The sequence below is a fragment of the Perna viridis genome, unplaced genomic scaffold (genome assembly GCF_037379345.1).
Source record: "Perna viridis isolate PV_CMFRI_1.1 ecotype Kerala unplaced genomic scaffold, ASM3737934v1 SUPER_16.30, whole genome shotgun sequence".
In the NCBI taxonomy this organism is placed as follows: domain Eukaryota; kingdom Metazoa; phylum Mollusca; class Bivalvia; order Mytilida; family Mytilidae; genus Perna; species Perna viridis.
The window spans coordinates 1-5,849 of NW_028288533.1; the positions used below are offsets into that span (position 1 = coordinate 1).

At 33.5% G+C, this 5,849-nt stretch overlaps 1 pseudogene across 1 annotated transcript; it reads left to right on the forward strand.

Moving 5' to 3' along the window:
• The first annotated feature begins 315 nt into the window (after positions 1 to 315).
• On the forward strand, positions 316 to 5,141 carry LOC148596411 (uncharacterized; annotated as a pseudogene). The gene is made up of 2 exons (XR_015919275.1): positions 316 to 408; positions 2,646 to 5,141. The product of XR_015919275.1 is annotated as an uncharacterized LOC148596411 (transcript).
• The last annotated feature ends 708 nt before the right edge of the window (positions 5,142 to 5,849 follow it).

Sequence of the window (5,849 nt, forward strand, 5' to 3'; positions counted from 1 at the left end):
AAAAAAGGGGTTTGTGATATTAGAAAATGATTTTTAATATTAGAAATCACTTTGCAATATTCCAAAATCAGTTACATTTTTCAATATTGCAAAATCAGTTACATTTATATCAAGTATTGCTTTTCTCTTTTAAACATGTAGAAGTTTGCTCTCTGCCCAAAAGCAAAATAACTACTACACCTGTGCATCGTAATAATAATTTATCAATGAAAAAAATCTAGCATTATCCATTTCAGTTTTGGCCTGTCAGATCAATCTGTACAGATACTGCAAATTCTAAACAAGAAAATGATTGCCTTTCCTATCTTATAAAAGTTATGCTTCGATTTTGATAATTCAATCGGAGTTATATTTTTCCAGGCGGGTTAGGTTCTTGACAACAGCAACAGTGGAACAGCAGATATACACGTACGTACACTTCCACGTGTTTCCCGAAGTTTTTTTTTTTAAATTAACATTCACTTCTTTAAATAAGTAAAATGAAATAGAAAAAGACTTGAAAACTATCAGAAAAGATGAATTTATTTTTACTGAAACATAATCTTAACCTATATTTTTTATTTATTTCACTGAACGAAATACCGATGAATTTTTTTCCGTAAGGACAGTTACTTTTTGTTACTTCCGTGTCATGACTTTTTGTTCGTTAGTATATTGGGGAACCTTAAGGAAAATTTAGAAAGTACACGCAATGACCGTAGACGTGACTCCGCTAGGCGGCGCTCGCTTACATTATTTTTGAAGGGCAGTTTTTGGTATACATTTCAATCTAAACCTAACACTTACGCAGTCAAATATAGACACATGTAGCTAAAAGTATCTGCTTATGATGCTAGTTGGGACATGAATGAAATTGATATATTTATGAAATGCAATTACAAATAAAAAAATGATAACTTTTTTTTCATATTCAGGTTAAGGTGCACAATACATCTTCATTAAGGCGCACTGTTTCGCACACCAAGTTACCCCCGTCAAAATTTGTAAAATTTAAAATTAAAAGTTGAATTTGGTGGATATATTGTTTAAATGTAGTTAAGTATTTATACATAGACAGATGTAATATATGTAACCGTACAGAGGTATAATTTAACTGAAGAATGGTATCCGGAACGTTTCAGTCCCCTGTTGTACTAGGTTCTCTCCTCAGCATCAGAAGGCTGATTTTCAAAATTTCGCACGAACTTTTGGAACTAAAATTGTGAGAGAATGAATCGAAAAGGGTCTTTTTATTTTTACCCTTTTTCCCCTTACTCCATACATGCCTTCATCCTGTGGTAGTGTCTAAGTGCCTGATATTTTATAAAACATAGTATTTGACTGTTAGTTTTGGAAATATACACCTGATTTGTACTAAAATTCAGTAATATATTTTTTTCAGTATGTTACTATGGCTACTTGATTTTATAATAATAATCACTGAAGTATTTTTAAATGACTTGAACCTCCACACACCAAGGATTTAAAAAATATGCACTTTTTTATGACAAAATACTAAAAATTTCTGTGCATACTGCCTCAAAACAGATTTATTTCAACAAAATGAGACCAAATTTTCAGAAATGACCTAACTGTATTGTACTACCTTAACTTAAGAGACAAACAATTACTTGTTCGCAATATCGTTTTATCAATAAATTAAATTGGGATCAGATTTTAACAATATGCTCCCAGGAGCCTGAATCGCTCACCTGGTTGAATTTTGCCTTTCAAAGGCGATTTATTTAACAAGATGTCATAAATTTTGAATTAGGAGGACTTCGGTAGGACTAAGGATCATTTCAGCAATTGAAAGTTTATTTCTATCATAGTTTTCGAGATGGAAACAGTAAAAAAAAACATGTCAATTTTCATCTTTCAAGGGCAATAACTCTTACAAGGAGTCATCTGACAACTTTTATTACTAAAGATGTTTGTAGGCCTTATAATAGGGATCATTACAGCTTTTGAAATAATTTGGCTAAACGTTTTTTGATCTTGGAAATATATGCGAAAAACTACTGTCTGACCCGTATGTTCTATTTTTGGTAACGGCGGCCATGTTTTTCGAAGGATCAAATATCCCCAAATAAGTTCTATACAGGAGACCCAAAGAAACATTCATACCATCTTTGGTTACAATTCGTCAAATAGTGTCAGAGGAGATGATGTTTGAAGAAATAACATAAAAAAAAACAGCAATAAACATCAAAATAGGGCATTAACTCCAACATGGCTTAAAATATTAAAACGAAAATTGGACCACAGATAGAACACTTTTACATAGTCAAAATTTGGCTAATCCTAGCAGTTTTGGAGGTATATGTGAGGAAAAAACTACTGTTGAACCCCAGTTCTAAGCAGTTATCTCAAGGAACATTCATACCAAGTTTGGTTCTAATTGGTCATGTAGTTTCAGAGGAGAAGAGTTTAGAAAATTGTTAACGACGACGGACGCCAAGTGATGGCGATAGCTAACATGATCTTCGGCCAGGTTAGCTAAAAATCAAATACCTCTCCACCTGCCGTTTTGGATTAAATGACCATGCATTCCCTTTGTAGTTTTCTGATGTCTGTTGAGTATGAAATTTCGTCGAATCTTTTCTGGGAAACTTTTGTACACATAAGATATCCTTTATAATATAGTTCTTTGCTTTTTATTTCAGTGAGCATGGGACATGTAAACACTGTGCTGTGCTCTTATTTGCATCGGCTAATTTCAATGAAAGACGCAAAGATCGTTACACACATGTTGGTACTGATTCAGAGTGTATGTGGGATAATGCAAAGAAAACAAGTGAGCCAATGCAAATTGACAACATTGATATAAGAATTGACTAGACTTCAAGACCACCAATCTCAGCAATTTCGAAAAACTATAAACCCATAGCTGATATGAATAAGGAATCTAAACATGAAATTGAAAAAAAAATGTTTAAGTTGTGTAAAAATACAGGTACACATCTTCTTCAAACCCTTTATCCCCCAAGTGATGAGAGTGACACGGAAGCTGAGCTACCTGAAACAATGATGGACAAAGCTAACTCTGTCAAAAACACTGAGAGACCTTTAAACTTGTTTCAAACAAACAATAATAACATTCATACTGCCGATATTATGAACACAATAGAAGGTATTACAACGGGCCAAAGAGAAAATCCAGAATTGTCTAATTATATGAAAGGTCGAATAACTACATCAGTAGCAAGTTTTGGATTTTCAGATTACTCAGATACTTACATTCTAAAACAGATAATGAATGTGAATACAATTTGACCACACCTACAATGCAGTTTGGAGTTGACAATGAGCCACTTGCTAGATGTCTGTACTTTGACAAGTATTGTAAAACACACAAAGATGCAGATATAACACAGACAGGTTTATTTATTGATTCTAAACACCATATACTAGGCGCTTCTCCTGATGGAATTGTTTCTTGTCATTGTTGTGAAAAAGGGTTATTAGAGATCAAATGTTCTTCCAAATATAAAGACAAGTATCCATGTGATGTGTGCTCTGATAACTCTTATCATCTTTACTTAGATGAGAACAATAAGGTTTCCTTAAAATGTAATTCACCTTGATATATACAGATCCAATGTCATAATGGGTGTTTTAAAAATGAAATGGTGTGCCTTTGTTTCTTATACAACAAAAGACATTTGTGGTGAAAGAAAATATTTTGACGAGGATGTGTTTAACATAGCTATTAACAATCCATAAGATTCTTTAACAAGTATGTAATTAATAAATTACTTTCAAATAACCAAAATTACATGTACATGTATGTTGTTTTTAATAAGGCTGGTTCAGGAAAGTTCAGTGCCCCATAAAATTTTTGAACCCTTTACATGTAAAATATTCTTAATTTTCAGAAACATTATGTAAATCTAGAAAATAAAGTTGAAGGATATAGCAATGCATTCAACAACAGATATTAACAGTTAAGACTTGAGATTTTATGTTTATGCAAATTAAAGAATTTTAGGGAGCAAGCTCATATACACCATGCGTCCCCATGTTGGATACTCAAGTAAATGTGTTCGTAAGAGAAATGAATGTAGAAGGACCTGATCAAAACGGAATTAAAGTGTTAAAATTAATTAAAATCCGGACATTAACTTTTAAAAAGATTATAGTTATTTGTAGATTTCATAAGACCAAATTTGTTGATGAAATGTACCGAATTGAAGTATTATTTTCTAACGAGTGGCTTCAATCAGTTGCAGAAGGCACATACTTTCACAATTTGATTAACACATGATTTGATTTTCAATTGAATCGTTCCGTTTAAAATGCGAAATTTCTTCAACCTTTTAATACCGCGTTCTACATGAATCCTAAGCTTTGCCATGCTCTTGGTTATCCTGACATCTCTTGATACGATTACTTTTTTCGTAACCGTGATGACCCGAATGTTTTCAATCAAAACAACTGATCACTCTTTACTAGAAACCAGATGATGATTGTTTTTTTAACGACCTTGAATACCAATACAGGCCTCTCATCGTCGATGTTAGTAGATTAGTAGAACCAACTGGTGTTGATTGGAGAGCTTTCGGGGCCTGACCGAAGAACTCGATCATATTATGTCTTACTAGAGGCTGGGCGGCTGTGTTGAAGCTCTGTCCGAATTCCAGGCTCCACGTGGGACCGAGAGGGTTTCCCCACTCCAACTGTTTGGGAGTACGTCAACGTGTAGAGTGCCAGGAACCAGATTAAACAATGGCTATATATAGATATCGGGACCCTAATAATGTTCATGTCCTATATGGTCAATTATAACGAGCCTCTGTTTTTGAACCGAAAACTTGGTAATAGTACATAAATGCAATGCTAACCAATCATTTCATGTACCGTTCTCATACAAGCGAAAACATACATAGACATGTGCATGATATTTTATTAAAAGAGGTACATTCTACATCTTTGGGTCGCTTATGATATTGACCATGCAGGGAACCAGATTAGGGACCAGATTAAACAACTAGCAATGAATATTGATATATATCGGGCCCTGGTAATGTATATGAACTATTGGTCTATGACGAACCCCTGTGCCTGGATCGGAAATTGGGTAATGTTCAAAGCTAACCGATCATTTCATGTAAACTTCCCGTCCTCGTACAAGCAAGAAATACACGTAGAACACACTTCGAGGGTTTTATAGAAAAAAATTAAACAAGTTATTTCCGGTAAACGGAAAGTAATAGGAAATCAATTCTTCAGTGTGTTGTGTGTTAAGGTTCTGCTATATTACTTGGCTAGTTATTAGACCCAAAAGACGATATAGGTGACTATGGTACAAGATAAACTAATGTTAAAAAGATAATAAATTATGAAATTAGCCAATCAAGTATTTTGTCCTTGATTTGTGTCACACAATTAATGCACTAGATATATCTATTAGTCAAGTAATTATATTAAAATGTTATCCAGCATTTGGACGCAGCTTTTTAATAAATCAGATCTGAATTGATTTCGAGAGTCTCATTTTAAAAAAGAATAAATGACGGGGGGTAATTGAGTATCACTTCTCCAAACCCTTCTCGTCGCATCGCGAAAATTACCTGTTAAATTAGGATAATTACTCCAGTTCAGAGAGCTTTCAAACTAATCAAAAACAGAAAAAAAGAAGAAAAACGGATGTTTCGCAGACTACAACAATAAAGCATTAACCTTTATGAAGACTTACTCTTTGGTAGAAAGCAGTTATGAATGGGTTTGTAAAACATGAAGTACAAAATACAAAACACCCCTTTTATAGTGGATCATTTTGGATAATTGGTTTAAACTACTTCGGTAGGGTTTTTAACATTTTCTATATTAGAACTGCGTTAAGGCTTTGTAGTCTATGACTTAATTAT